Source organism: Elephas maximus, chromosome 20, assembly GCF_024166365.1.
Source record: "Elephas maximus indicus isolate mEleMax1 chromosome 20, mEleMax1 primary haplotype, whole genome shotgun sequence".
In the NCBI taxonomy this organism is placed as follows: domain Eukaryota; kingdom Metazoa; phylum Chordata; class Mammalia; order Proboscidea; family Elephantidae; genus Elephas; species Elephas maximus.
Window position 1 is genome coordinate 15774632 of NC_064838.1, and position 16746 is coordinate 15791377.

Genomic DNA, 16746 nt, shown 5'->3' on the forward strand with positions numbered 1-16746 from the left:
TCATCCGGTTGTGCCTGGGCTCAGGTCACCAAAAGTTGGAACCGACTCAATGGTACCTAACAACAACAAACAACAATCTACAGGAGCAGATTGCCACGGAGCTGCTGGGTGGATCCACACCGCCAACCTTCTGGTTAGCAGAGGAGCACTAAATCACTGCACCACCAGGGATCCTTACATATAAATATACAGGGCCCTGGTGGCGTGGTAGTTAAGTGTTCAGCTGCTAACCAAAAGGTCAGCAGTTAGAATCCACCAGCCATTCCCTGGAAACCCTATGGGGCAGTTCTACTCTGTTACAGGGTCATATGAGTGAGAATCGACTCCACGGCAACAGATTTGGGCTTATTATTATTACTATCTCTCACACACCAAGAATGAACCTTCAAAATATCCCTTTGCCAGAATGGAATTCCAAAGCTGTACCATAATATTTGAAGTCCCTTGGGTTTGGGGTGGTGTACATGTTAACATGCTTGGCTGCTAACCAAAAAGTTAAAGGTCTGAGTCTAACAGAGGTGCCTCAGAAGAAAGGCCTGATCTACTTCCAAAGAAATCGGCCGCTGAAATCCCTATGAAGCACAGTTCTACTCTGACACACGGGGAATCACCATGAGTTGAAGGTGACTCAAGGACAACTCATCACCACCGTCTTGACACGCAGCAGGACCTTAGTTTCCCTGGTTCCTTTGGCCTTTAACTTCAGTGGTGCACTGTTTCAACCAGTTCAGAGGGAAAAAATTTTTTTAATATCATGGCATCCATCAAACAGCATTTTCAAGGGCGAGAAAACTGCAGCGCCCAAGGGGCTGTCTGAGGTGCTTAAGGTTAATGGCCGTATTTACATAGCCATCAATTCGCTCCACAAAGAACTACCTCAGTAGGACTGCAGCTCCCACCAGGCAGCCCCAGCCTCCAAGAGCAGAGCAAAGGAGAAAAGAGGCTCCAAAGGAGGGAGGGAAAATGCCTGAAACATCTTAATGATGCTGTCTTGTTTTCATTAGTATAGTCATCTATTTTTAGTTCAAGAGTCCTGGGCATCTTATGTACAAAACAGACTACACCCCCATCTCTTCATGAGTCACTTTCTACAACATTTTGGGGCTGTCATAAAATAACAGTCTGCTTCACCTATAATTATAATTAGACCTGAGTAAGGAAGACCGAAAAGGAATTGACGCCTTTGAAGTATGGTGTTGGCGAAGAATATCGAATACACCTTGGGCTGCCAGAAGAATGAACAAATCTGTCTTGGAAGAAGTACAACCGGAATGCCCCTTAGAAGCAAGGATGGCGAGACTACTTCTTATATACTTTGGACATGTTGTTAGGAGGGACCAGGCCATGGAGAAAGACATCATGCTTGGTAAAGTAGAGGGTCAGTGAAAGAGAAGAATACTCTCAACAAGATGGACTGACATCGCGGCTGCAACAATGGGCTCAAACTTAGCAATGATTGTGAGGATGGCGCAGGACCCAGCAGTGTTTCAATTACATACGGTCGCTAGGAGTCAGAACCAACTGGAGAGCCCCTAACAACAACAACAGACCTACACTGTCTATATAGTAACCACTACACACACACATTGGAGTCCCTGGGTACTGCAAACAGTTAAGTGCTTGGCTACTAACAGGAAGATTGGTCATCAAACTCTTCCACAGGAAGAAAGTCTTGGCAATCTACTTCCAAAAGGTCACAGGCTTGAAAATCCTATGGAGCCCAGTTCTACTCTGAAACACGTGGGGCTGCCATGAGTGGAAATCATCTGAACGCCATAAAAAAAAAAAAAAAAAAAATTTTTTTTTGAGCATCATACACATGGCTATTTAAATTGTAAGATAATTTAATTAAAATTTATATTTTTAAATCAGTTCCTTAGTTACCAACCCCGTTGCCATCAAGTCAATTCCAACTCACAGTGACCCTATACGACAGAGTAGAACTGCTCCGTAGGGGTTCAGGGAGTGGCTGGTGGATTCGAACTGCCAACCTTTTGGTTAGCAGCCAAGCTCTTAGCCCCTGAGCCACCAGTGTTCCTCCTTAGTCACAGCAGCCACATTTCAAGGGCTCAGTAGTCACACTGGCTTAGTGGCTGCCAGAGTGGACAGCACTGGCTATAGAACACCATCATCACAAAAGATTCTACCAGACACTGCTGTCTTACAAGATTGTTTACCTGTAATTCCCAGGGCCTGGCCTGTTCAGGAGCTTATTTACCTTAATTCCAAGGGAATAGATGATTAAAAAGACTTTCTACACATTCTTGACATTCTCAAGGAATCAGATCATCTAAAATACATTGTCCAACCTTGCAAATTCCCCTCCTACCCCAGAAAAATACTGACACGTGGGAACAAAGACACGCGCAATTATGAGAGGGCTTTAAACAGTAAGCACTGCATTTCCATGTCGGCTACGACTTTGTACAGGAATGATCCCATAAGACTGTCTGGAAAAAAAGGGAAGCAATCTGAGTGCCAACTGCAGAGGAACAGTTAGTAAAACGTACATTCAAAGCAGAATACTATATGTCTGCTAAAGAATTAGAACTATGTACGTATCAAGATGGATAGATCTTGAAGACGATGTGAAATGAAAAATACAAGCCGCAGAAACAGATGTGCAGGATGATAACTAAGCAAGAGAACTCACACACGATGCTGCATATTTGTTAAATCTACACATGTGTATATTAAATATTTTAAGTACATGCAAAAGGATATCAGCTAAACGTTTAATAGTATCTGGGGAGAGAGGGATAGAAAGGGGTTAGAATGATAGCTCGAAGTGATTTTCACTTTTTACCTTACTCTGATTTTACTTTTCCTTTTTCTTTTTACAACTTGCTTCACACAGTTACTTGATCCTGTATTATGACTGGCAGCATCACTGTCCATATGACACAGGGCCAGCTGCTGTAATTAACACTGACCAGCCATTCCCAATCCGCTAAGAACACCATCACACCTACCATGGTCTACAGTAAATCAAACGGCACAGTCTTTTAAAGTGGGTAGTTTTTCTTAAGAAGAAAGAAAGAAAAAAAATTAGGTCAGTTGTGTTATTTGGGTGCATCTGCTGTTTAGCCTTCCACATAAACTAGTGCGGTCCCCTAGTCTGCTTCTAACTTGGAAGTCTCATCTTCTAACTGTCAGGCATTGAGTACTGAGGGGGACAAAGGGCAAAATGGCAGGCAGCAAGGGAGGAGAACTGTAGCATCTTGACAGTTGGGTAGAAAAGACCAAAGTAAAAGCCTGCTGAAGGGACAACAATGACAGATGGGTCCCAAGAAAATGTTGGTGCAAACCGAGTCATACGCGACACACACCAGCCTGCAAGAGAGGACCACGGTTCCGCAAACTGGCTATGTAATGAAAACACAGCTCTGGGGACACAGAGGTGAAATGACTCTGACCTGGCCCATCAATTCTTCTTGGTAGTTGCCAATTCTAACCTTCCTACCAATACCCATACTTCTCCATTACTCAGACTATCTCTCAAAAATCTTAAAAGCTCCATTTTTTTTTAAATATATAAGAATTTAAAAAAAAAAAACCAAGCTCTTGACATCTGTTCCTTTTCTTGTTCAGAAGGGAGGCTTCAGTTTGCAAACTTGTAATTTTTCTTAATAGAGCAAGACAAAATGAAACCCACTGAAAGCTTTTCATGTAAGAAAACATAGAAGATAATTTATTCCTCCAAGTGGCCAGAGAAAGCAACAAGCCAGGCATCTGCGCAAGAACCTCCCATACTCCCTCAAGCCCTATAACTCTATCTACAACTCCATCTTCTGGTCCTGACTGAGTCTTCAATTATTCCCAGAACGGATGAAATCTTAAAGCCACATCAGCCTTTAACATCTGCTCAGTTTTAACTCTACAAGAACAAAAACGAAGTGTCTGTATGTCACCTGCCAATAGGATTACAGTTTAAGTCGTAGACAAAAGAATATGGAAACGGAAGCCACTTTTTTCCCAGGTCAATGTCGACATAAACCAGATGACAGAAGTGGGCAATATGCTGGTTGCGTGCTACATAAAGCAAAACTGCCTTGTTATTTATACAACTAGATCATTCTTATTTTAAAAGTCCTCGACGTCAGAAAACACATCTTATACTCTAAAAGAAACTTGTTCTTGCTGTTTTGTTAGCTGCAACCCCATGCACAACAGAATGAAACACTGCCCAGTCCTGCATCATTTCCAGGACTAGGGGAGGATCGAACCATTACGATCCACAGAGTATTCACTGGCTGATTTTCAGAAGTAGGTCACCAGGCCTTTCTTCCTAGTTTGTCTCAGTCTGGACGCTCTGCTGAAACTTGTTCAGCATCATATCCACAGACAAGCCTCCACTGATAGGCAGGCAATGGCTGCAGACGAGGTACACTGATTGGGAATCGAACCCAAGTCTCCAGCATGAGAGGTGAGAATTCTACCACTGAACCACCACCATCTCCCAAAAGAAACTTCGGGACATTATAAAAATCTCTTTCTCACACATAAAACTGATCCAACTAACAGCTGATTTGTACTTTTGGTTGACTAATTTAAATCAATCTTCAGAATTACAGTATTTACACATGCTTATCCATGTATTATAAAATGAAAAACTCCCAACCTAATCAAAACGCTCTCGTTTTACGAAGATCTCCATGGTAAAATTTTAAATCTCTGAAAAGCGAATTGTCCAAAAGAGTGCTGTGCAAGCTGTGGTCCAAGGCTCTATCCCAGACTTACTAAATGAGAAACTCTGCGGGTAAGGTCTCAGAAGCTGTGTTTTAACAAGCCTGCTAGGTGGTTTTTATGCACTGGTTTAAACAAAAAATATTAAGAATGACAATAATAGTGGGATTTAGGGGCAAGGATACCAAACAAGATTGATAACATGAAACAGAAGGGAAAAAAATTCTAACAAAATTTTAAATTTGCAGGGGACCAGAAACAACAAAAAACTTCAATCAACATAAACCCTATATTCATCTCTCCTCCTTACCTACATCTAAATAAATAAGGGCAATGATATTCAGACAGAGATGCAGTCAAATGTTTGAAAGTTCATGTCTGTTGATGCTCTGGTTCAGAAATATTTGCACATTAAACCGGAATCTGAGTTTACACTTGAGATGCCAAGTCTTTTATAAATGTGAAAAGAGTAAATTCTGCATCAAAATGTCTTGAAGAAACAGTTTTCTAGGAATCTTGCCAGTCCTCTTCTTCAGGGTGACCTTATCTTTCAGGCTAGAGGACTATTTCCTTTTTCTGATGAATACTTCCACAGGATGGTTAGTGTATTTTGTTCGTGTGTTTATCAGGACAAGCTGGCTTGTGACTTTTCCCCTGTCAGCAAGAATGCTAGAGCTTGCTGCCATCGTTGTAAAAAGGCTAACCGATATACTAGAGACCAGTATCAATGGCAGAGCTGATGTTTTGGTCTCTGTTCCCCTTCTCATCCATGAAGGTGGAATTCACATGCACTAGACATTGCCATTTTCCTTTTAAATAACAAAGAAACCTTGCAAATGAACCACACCAATTTGACTCAGGTTACCAGGAGGACCTCGTCAGCTACAGGCTTATCTCTGGGCCTTCAAAATCCAATTAGAACACCCCGTCAAACTCCCATTTGTGCAAACGTTAATTTGCAGAGTATTTTAACATCTTCGCATCTTGCTTCTGCTCATCACGTCCAGCAGAGCTGCTTCCGCTGTGTAATCACAATAATGAATAAACATGGGTGCTTATAAAGGACTCGGGCGCCACCAAACTGATCAATTGTTAATTCTATAAAGCGGCTGAACGTGCCTTCCTTTGCGATAACTCCATCAAGCTGTGTTTTGGGTGGGAGGGATGCCCGCGTCCCCTGCCCACTGCTCCTGTAAAGAAGAAAATGCAATCATCGCTCACATCCCGCCTAGGGCTTATCTTGATCTTGATTATTTCCTTGCACAAGCCCAACACCTCCCCCCGTCACACGTATACCCCCCACCGAGAAGCAAAAATTATCCTGGCATTTAAAAAACCATGAGCTGCACGATCATTAACTGCCAGCGAATCTGAGGCAGAACTAACGTGAACAGCCAAAACAGCCACAGCCGCTTATTATTTTTGATAAAATACCAATTTCACGACGAGCGTTTGACCCACAGGGACACCAAATCTCAATCCAATTCTTTCATGAGGCAGAATGAAGGCTTTCAGAGCTCCTCCTTGTGAAAAAAAACTCGTTTGTTACTTATCTCCTGTTCCCGACCGTGCCTGGGCCACAGGCATGAGGAGCTTGGTCAACTTTTCTTGAACTGAAAGCATGAATGATTTAGGAAGAGCTCTGGCTTCAGACCACACTGCCTGGGTTCCAATCGCGGCTCTGCCACAAGCCACCTGCGTGGCTTATTCCTTGGGTGTCTCACTTTCCTCAAGCACAAAAGGGAGATAACTGTGTCTATCTTGTAGGACATGGGGGGAGGATTAGATGAAACAGTGCGAATAAATGCTTAGGACACTACCCAGAGACATTTTCACTCCACAAATGACAGCTACATGCTCGGCTACCATACCGGTGCCTCCTCAGAAGAAAGGCCTGATGATTGACTTCTCCAAGATCACAGCCATGGAAAACCCTGTGGAGCACAGCTTCACTCTGATACACACGGGGTCACCATGGGTTGGAAGGGACTCAACAGCAACTGGCTGGTTTTTTGTTGTTACTACCACAATTGTTTGAAAACTCAATGGGGCAAATATTTAGCAAACATCTCCTAATTTAAAAATGACATGTACTCAGAGCAAACTCTCACGTAAGGCACTATTATCTAAGGTCCGAATCCACTTATATGTGTCTTTACTCCCTAACCCACCTTCTTGTTGGTACTACTCAGCCACATGGGGATGTTTCAACGTTAACCAGTGAGTTTCCCGACTCTCCTCAGCTGTGCACCAGTCCCTAGGCTAGGAGGTGGATGGAAACGCAGGACACAAGGAGGATGAGATTGGTACCAAGGGACAGACTCACACGCATCCTCCAGCTTGCTTAATGGAGCTCCGTGCTCCTGAGCAGACCCGAAGGTCTGCAAGGAGCAGGACAGAGTGTGAAGACGACGTGAGTTGTATTCTGGGAGGACCGGGCCCATGGTAACCAATTTTATGGCTCTTTTGATTTGCGCCTGTGGATGTGGATGCGTGTGTGTTGAGAAGGAATTAATCCAAAAATATAGATGAAGAAAGCTGTGTGTCTCCAATGTGAAGCCAGGTTGCATGATCAGTTCTGAAAGCACAGGAAAGGTAACAGATGTTTACATTACAATCTGGCTGCTTCTGGAAGAACTGCCAAATGATTTAAATAGTAAGGAAGATTACAGCCCTGGTTTGTTGCCCTCACCTATACATGCAGAGGGGAATTCACCCCGATAATTTTTCCTTTGGGTGGCTTTAATTAAACACTCAATAGCGCAAAGTATTTATGGCTTACAAGATACTTAAAACAGTCTTACAAATTGGACATAATAAAAAGGTAGAACATAATACTGACATTATGAAACCTACTGTTCTAGGTAAACAAGAATGCCTTAAGAAAAAAACCCAAATCCCTTTTCACTTTGCATGTTTTATGTCTAATATTAGAATTAATTTTTAAATGGAATAACAAAGAAGCCAAACCCATCACCATCCAATGGATTCCAACTCACAGTGACCCTACAGTACAGGGTAGAACTGCCCCAAAGGGTTTCCGAGGCTGTAATCTTTAGGAAGAAGACTGCCACATCCTTCTCCCAAAGAGCAGCTAGTGGGTTCCAAGCGCCGACCTTTCAGTTATCAGCCAAGCCCTCAGCCGCTTCGCCACCAGCTCACTGCGTGGATATCAATGAACCACGTGGCTATAAACTGACCAGTGTGTGTCAGCCTCCTCCCCTAGCCCTGAGCTCACCAAAGGCCCTCCACACTCCATCGCCGGCGAAACAAAGCAAGACACAGGTTAGATGATGCACGATCCCATTCATCTAAAATGATTAGGTATAAATGTCTACAAAGCAGCCCTGGTGGCACAATGGTTATGCGTTTGGCTGCTAACCCAAAGTTTGGTGGTTTGAACCTACCCAGTGGCTCTGCAGGAAAAAGACCTGGCGATCTGCTCCCATAAAGGTTACAGCTTAGGAAACTCTGTGGGGCAGATCTACTCTGTCACATGGGGTCACCGTGAGTTAAAAATGGACTCAATGGCACCGAAAAACAACAAATGTCTGTATGTGAATAAAACAGGAGGAGGCAATTGGAAATATGGTTACCAAGCTATGAAAAGGATTTGTTTCTATGTGGTGGAACTGGACAGGGATTTCACTTTCCTTCTTCTATTATTCCACTGCATTTGCATTTTCCATCCCAAGCATACATTGCAGCCCTAGTGGCGCAGTGGTTGAGAGCTTGGCTGCTAACCAAAGGGTCAGTAGTTTGAATCCACCAGCCGCTCCTTGGAAACCCTATACGGGCAGTTCTACTCTGTCCTATAAGGTGGCTATGAGTTAGAATCGACTCGACAGCAATGGGTTTGTTGTTTTTGTTTTTTCAAAAGCATATATATATATATATATACACACACATATAATCTTCATAACACCCATGGAAGCAGCAGTCAAGAAATCATTGCATTGGGCAAATCTGCTGCAAAAGAGCTCTTTAAAATGTTTAAAAAAAAGATGTCACTTTGAGGACTAAACTGCACCTGACCCAAGCCATGGTATTTTCAATCCCCTCATATGCATGTGAAAGCTGGACAATAAATAAGGAAGACCGAAGAGGAACTGATGCCCTTGAATTATGGTGTTGGCAAAGAATACTGAATATACCATGGACTTCCAGAAGAACCAACAGATCTGTCCTGGAAGAAAACCAAACTAAATCCCTTGCCATCGAGTCAACTCTGACTCATGCAACCCTATAGAAGAGAGGAGAACTGCCCCACAGGATTTCCAAGGAGAGTCTAGTGGATTCAAACTGCCAACCTTTTGGTTAGCAGCAGTAGTTCTTAACTACTGTGCCACCAGGGTTTCCATCTTGGAAGACGTACAGCCAAAATGTTCATTAGAAGCCAGGATGGTATTGAAAAACCATTGGCCAGACTGACTAAAGAAATACAGGGAAGGAAACAAATAACCCCAATAAGAAATAAGATGGGCCATATCACAACAGACCCAACTGAAATTAAAAGAATCATATCAGATTATCACGAAAAATTGTACTCTAACAAATTTGCAAACCTAGAAGAAATGGATGAAATCCTACAAAAACACTACCTACCTAAACTAACACAATCAAGTAGAACAACTAAACAGACTCATAACAAAAAAAGAGATTGAAAAGGTATTGAAAAAACTCCCAACAAAAAAAAAAAGCCCTGGACCAGACGGCTTCACCGCAGAGTTCTACCAAACTTTCAAAGAAGAGTTAACAGCACTACTACTAAAGGTATTTCAAAGCATAGAAAATGATGGAATACCACCTAACTCATTCTATGAAGCCAGGATGGCAAGACTTCGTCTCACATACTTTGGACATGTTATCAGGAGGGATCATTCCCTGGAGAAGGACATCATGCTTGCTAAAAAGTAGAGGGTCAGTGAAAAAGAGAAAGACCCTTAATGAGATGGACTGACACAGTGGCTGCAACAATGGCCTCAAACTTAACAACGATTGTGAGGATGGCATAGGACCAGGCAGTGTTTCATTCTGTTGTACGCAGGGTCGATGTGAGTCACAACCGACTCAACGGCACCTAACAACAACAATTGTTATAAATTAAAAAAAAAAAAAAAAAGCTTCGAAACAGCAGCCTAGGGTGATGAAAAGAATCTTGGCATATGTGGTAGGAGACCTAGCTTCTCTGCCAGAAATAAACAGCTGGGCGAACATTAGTTAATGAAGTCACTTCACTACTCTGGCCCTAAAAGGTAGCACTATTATTGATGGAAGCTACCGTCGATTCCAACTCCTGGCGACCTCATGTATTACAGGGCAGAACTGCTCTGTAGGGTTTTCTTGGCTGTAATCTCAATGGAAGTAGATTGCCAGGCCTTTTATCCTTGGCACTGCTGGCTGGGTTGAGCTGCCAACCTTTCGGTTAGGAGTTGGGCACAAACCACTTGTGCCACCCAGGGACCATAAAAAGTAGCACTGGCCCAGGATTTCTCAGCCTTGACACAACTGGCATTCTGGGTGATAACTCTTTGTTGTGGGGCTGTCCTGTGCACTGTCAGACGTTTAGCAGCATCCCTGGCCTCCACCCACTAGATGCCAGTAGCACCCCCTAGTTGTAACAACCAAAGTGTCTCCCAACACTGCTAAAAGTCCCATGTTGGTATGTGTGTGGCTGCGCAGAGGGGGGGGTCCCCTGTTTGAGAACCACTGCACTAGATGGTCTCTAAGATTCTTCCCGGCTGGAAACATTCTTTGATTATTTTTAGAATTCTTATCTAAAATCTGAGGTTTCAGGCCCAGATATCCACAAAGAGGTAACTGTGGTTTACCAAGGATCCGTCAAGATTCTCGTGATTCATTAGGCAAAGGATGATATGAAATGAATGAAATAAAGCCATGAACTGTCAGAGAAAACGCTAGGACACATGTAGAGCTGTGAAACTCAGACTCCAAGCAGACAGAGTGGTCATTAAAAAAAACATATAACAACTCTGGCTTTTGACAGTCTCACCTTTAGTTAAGACAACTGAAATGCTGTATCAAAGTCCAACTGCTTTCTAATGTGGAATGAACTTACAGTACTAACAAAGCCAACATATGGCGTTTTGTGTGCATCGTCGCTTTTATTTGAAAAAAAAAAAAAAAAAAGCCTAGCGTTTTCTTCTTTCCTTCATAAATACACAGATATCTTCCTATTTTTCTAAAAAGGACATCTTACTCTTCTGTACGAACAATACTATAAACAATCACATAAAAGGCAACAAATTATCCTCGACTTTATTACTGTTCGATATACAGCACCTTCTTTGCTATTTTATCAACAAGAACTTCTTAATATCTGACAGCACCATGCTCCTGACTTGAAATTATTTATGCTCATGCTAATGACCAGCTATTATAAGATTCTGACATCTTCTCAATCAAAAAAGGGCGACTAAAAAAGATTCGATGTGGTTTTAGATTCATGAAATCAGTTAATTTATTCAAAATGTTTCATTAACATCCACACCCTATGCCTGGCATATAGTAAGTGGTCAATAAACGTAGGATATCACTATTCATGACTATGTCAGAAAACAAGCTTTTACTCCAAATTATCCATATGGTTTTTATAGCAACTAAATAGCAAAGAGTAGTCCGAGTTCTCTTTCACAAGGAAATCTTACACCATCATCTAATTGCCTAACCATCATTTAAACATTCATGTCTTTTCATGTTTTCTGATGGGTCCAGATTGAGTCTCCCTATCCAATCCTTTTCCACCACCAGCTTCCCTTTAAAGTTCTTCTTTATAATTAAGGGTATTTCAGCAGCTACTAGGAAGTTACCCAAGCTAGCTGGTATATACAGTTGTCAAACTCGAGCTGGGTTCAACTAGCATAAGGTTCTAACAGGCTGAGCTTTGGTAGTGAAAGAAGTCAACATGGTCCTCCTGGCAGAGAGCTTGAGATGAGGGTTCCTCCACCACCACCATCACCGTATCACCGCAGCCATTCCTTGTGTACCTTTATTGGAAAGGGCACTGGGCTAGGAGTTAGGACCCCAGGAATCCAATCCCAGTCCTCCCTCTTGTGCCATAATGGACCCCGGCAAAATGACAGCTCCTACCTTTAATCTTCTAGAAATATGAACTCTAAGATACTTTCCAGATTTAAAATTCTACAGCCTTTGAGACTTGCCTTTGACTAGTGTTATGGATTGAACTGTGTCCCCAAAAAGGCTGTGTAATGATTTGGCTAGGCCATGATTCCCAGTACTGTGTGATTATCCACCATTTTGTCATCTGATGTGATTTTCCTGTGTTGTAAATCTGGTTTGGCTTTTTTTTTTTTTTTTTGGTGTATGATGTTAATGAGATGGGATTAGTAGCAGTTATGTTAATGAGGCAGGACTCAATCTATAAGATTAGATTGTGTCTTAAGCCCACCTCTTTTGAAACATAAAAGAGAGAAGCAAGCAGAGAGACATGGGGAGCTCATATCACCAAGAAACAAGAGCCAGGAGTACAGCGCGTCCTTTGGACCCAGGGTCCCTGCAGTGAGAATCTCCTCAACCAGGGAAGATTGATGCAAGAACATTTCCCCAGAACTGGCATAGAGAGAAAGCCTACCCCTGGAGCTGGCACCCTGAATTTGGACTTGTAGCCTACTGAACTGTAAGAGAATAAATTTATCTTTGTTAAAGCCATCCACTTGTGGTATTTCTGTTATAGCAGCACTGGATAACCTACTGACCGCCAGATTCTGCAATTCCATTTGTTATTGTCATTAGGTGCCGTCGAGTCCGTTCTGACTTACAGCAACCATATAGGAAGGAGTAGAACCGCCTCATAGGGTTTCCAAGGAGTGGCTGGTGGATTCGAACTGGCCACTCAGCAGCCAAGCTCTTAGCCACTGCACCACCTGGGCTACAGTAATTACATTTATGTTAAAAAAAAAAAAAAAAAAAAAAAGAGCCCTTTAACTGGCTTTATAGAGGAAATGGATTTAACTTGAATGAGGATTGTAAAACAGGAAGAAATGCTTTTTTTTCAACAAATACCAATAGACGGAAAGCCATAGTAAATTTTATCTTCTAAGAAATGAGTTGCCGAAGAACTGAGTGGGCTATTACAACTCCATACCATGGCTGAAGACTGTGCAGGTCTCTGACCTGGGCATTTCTAACATTTTCAAAACAAATGATCAAGAGGTGATTACTGTAGCCAAGGGTACTTCACCAATCGCTTTGTCACCTTTGCCCTATTGCCTGTCCCCCACCCTCAATCGTGAATCTTCTTAACAGATGAGGGTAAATTACAATAGATGGCCTGCCAGTCATCTATGATTGGCTTCAGGCCTCAAAGTCATCTTGCTAATCTCGAAAGGTCTACAGTCCATATCTAAGAAAATACACACACAGGCACACTCAAACAAATTGGTGCATCACCTAGATGTTCCATCTATCACAGGGATCAAAAAAATGAAAGACTAGTCCATTTACCATGAAGTCTCTACATATTCATAAAGAAATAGAGCCAGAGTGCACAGTGCAAAGCTCCCAAAAGAAGAAAGCAAAAAGGGGAAAATGTACTTATGCAAATTCTAAAGAGATCTAGAAAACTGCAATCTGGGAATTTTATTATTAAGCTAAGCTGCTTAGTAGAGAAAGCCCCAAAACTCCCCACCCAGGCAGCTAATGGAGAGCTAGGAAGAACCAAGAAGACTTCCCCTGTTTTCTCATTCATCACAGGTAATATAGAATCCCTTCCCTGGTATGACAATGTGACTTTTGTCAATGCATGTCCAGATCAGATTGAGGCTTGGTGCTGATGATGTCATACCCATGGGTTAATCCCTAGTGAATGCAGTTTTAATAACATAAGCATCAATACATCATTTAGATATCAAAGTATTATAGCAAGTGTTACAAGAAATGAGCATGCAGATAAAAGCAGCTATTAGGGAAAGGTTATGTGCCACTGAAAAGGAGGTGGGGGAACCAAGCAAAGAATCTTTTTTTTTTTTTCTTTTTTTTTACTAAATGGAACTAGGTCATCAAACAATACACATGTCTAAAAGAGCAGAAAATGAACACTGAAATCCAAGTGATCTAGTGCATTCTATACTAGAAATGTGAGAAAGGTCGCCCCCAAAGAAAATTACTCAATAATCAAGAAAAAGTGTTCCTAGCTAGGTTTCCTTTTGCATGTGAGAAAGGGCTAAAGGCATTCACAAATAAGCAAATTGGCAGCGGCTGCTTTTCTGAGTAAGGCAACTTTAACAGGGAAGATTTCCGGAGTCCGATGGGACTTAAAACCTTATAACAAATGTTAACGTGTCAAAGGGTAGTTAAGATGGCACTGGAGGAAGACAGCAGAGTCACGCAAAGCTGAACAATGAGACAGAAGAACTTAAGAAGCCTCGAAATACTGCTTCCAGCTATGAGAATATTGATTAAGAAATCTCCACACATATGAAGAAAGTTTTTTGCAGAAAAGAGCGATGCCAACGCACACCATCAGTCTGGGAGAACTTAAGTCATCATTAGTCATAATGATTCTGAAAACTGCTCTCACACCGCCTTATTAAAACCTGTAGTTCCAATCCAAAGGACGTGCTGGGCTTGCACAATGATTGATGACTACAAACTTAGCAGAAAGGCTTGTCACTGTAAATCCCACAGCGGGCTGTTGAAGAATTCTTCAAGTCATGCATCTGTTCTCAAATGACTGAGTCGAAAACACTAATTCTAGTGCAAAGTGGATGTTCCTAAATTACTGCAGCCTTCTTTTTTAATCCAGGCCTTGCCTGAATTGGGTTTAGACATACAAATTTTCCCCAATTTGTCCCCTCTCAGCAAATCATCTAAAAAAAAAAAAAAATTCCCCAACTTGTCCCCTCTCAGCAAATCATCTGGAGGGGGCCAAACTGGGATTCTGTAATCAGAAAGCTAAGCCATCAGTGTGAGCAAGTTTGGGCGTCCGACTCTGCAGGTGGGGGTTTTGGGTGGTTGTGGACAACCCCTGAGCCCACGGTATTTGAGAAATAAGCAGACTAAGGCTCTCCACCAGCTCATCCGCACAGACCTGCTGGCCTGTCACATCGTATCAATCTTGCTCATTTTAGAGAGAGGACCACTGAAAAGTTAAAGGGGAAAAAAGCGCAGGAATACGGACGCTTCAAAAGGGTGGGGGAAGGGCATTAATAGGTTTCAGCGCGTCTATGAGCCTTCGCACACATGTGTACATCAACTCCAGAGTTTCAAATATATATTTATATTCCGAGGGAGTTGATTCATAGCCTAGCTAAGGTTCTCTGCTGGGTCCATGGGCCCTCAAACGTTAAATGATAATTGATCCAGGAGGCAAAGCACATTAGCTGCACCGTCTAGCACGTAACTGCCTCCCTAGGTGCGGAATATCAGGCTATCCACTCCCATCCTTTCTCCCCAAGGATGAGCTCCTTGTTTAGGGTTAAAGATGCCCTCCCATCCAGGAGCAGCTTGGCAAGGCAAATGAGGCAAGAAATGGGAAAAACAGGGACGAGATGTAGCGACGCCAGCCTGGAGAACAAATCCAGGATGCCTAACGCGGGGAGATGCAACTGTCAGACCCGCTCGAGTTCTCCCGTCGCGCGAGAAGCTTGAGCTCCCAGCTGGGAGACGCATGCCGGGAGCAAGCGGCGCCCTTTCAGGAAGAGCTCCGCAACCGAGACTACAGGGTCTCTGGCTCCAGGGGTAAGGGAAGGCGGAGGCTGGCCTACGCCTATACGGATCTGGGCTCAGAACCAAGCAATGAAGCCCCATTCCCGGAGCTCATGGTGAGTTCGGCCCCCAATTCCACTCTGAATCAATTCATCAAGCGGCACCTCCTGGACCTACGGAGCACCCCCGGGGTCTCTGAAAGGCAGGCACGAACCCCGAAGCTGGCAACAGCTGCTGCACCTCCTTAGCCACACATCACTTCTGGGTGCATACCGACCACGAAATTGGCGGTCACCCCCGCACCCCGGAGATCTAGGATGAGGGAACTGCCCCGAGCTAGATGTTTAGCAGCTGCTACCCAGGAGACAGTGTCCGAGAATTGGCTCCGAAGCAGCCACAAGTCTTCCCTCCTCTTTCTCTTCCCTTCCCCTACTTACTGGACTGCAGCTAGTAGCCAAGTCCGACCGCCGCGCTGGAGTCCGAGGACGCTCACTGCGCCGCCTCTCCGCGGGCGCCTCGGGAACGGCCCATCGTCTTGGCAGGGTCGCCAAAAGAAAGTTCCTCCGAAGACGAGTCCGAAGCTGCCGCGGGAGAAGCCGAGGCTGCGGAGGCGCCGGTTGTGGCCGGGGGTCTCCGAGTGCTCCGACCGCCGTAGCACCCCCCGGGCCCGTGCCCCCCCGCCCCGCGTCCGTGCGCCCCCCGGGCCCCTGCGCCCCCCGGGCCCCTGCGCCCCCCGGGCCCCTGCCCCCCCCCGCGTCCGTGCGCCCCCCCCCCCGCGTCCGTGCGCCCCCCGGGCCCCTGCGCCCGCCGGGCCCCTGCGCCCCCCGCGTCCGTGCGCCCCCCGCGTCCGTGCGCCCCCCGCGTCCGTGCGCCCCCCGCGTCCGTGCGCCCCCCGCGTCCGTGCGCCCCCCGCGTCCGTGCGCCCCGTCCAGCGCCGCGCGCAGCGAGGAGTGGGGAGCAGACCCGGGCCGAGCGCGCCGGCAGGAGGGGCCGGGCCACCGCGGGGCGCTGCGATTGGCCGGCCCGCCGCTGCCCCTGCCCCCGCCCGGCCGGCGGTCCACGTGGGCCAGGCCTCCCCGCACCGCGCACCCCTGTGCCGCCGGCGCGCTCCCATCCCTCGGCTCCTGACGCCTCTCCCGAGCGCCTCGCTGTGGCCACCTCTCCGCAGGTGCTGGGAAAAGGTATTTCTTCTAAATACCTGAGAACCGCGTTGAGAGGAAATTAGGGTTCCTCTCCCAATCAAAAACAATCCCTAGGCATTGTGTCTGCATCCGAGGACCCAAAACAGTTTGCAAACAGGCTTCTTTAGCGCCTGGCGTGTAGCAATGCATAACTAATCGGGCTTCTTGTGTAACTTGCTTGCATGGCAGAGAA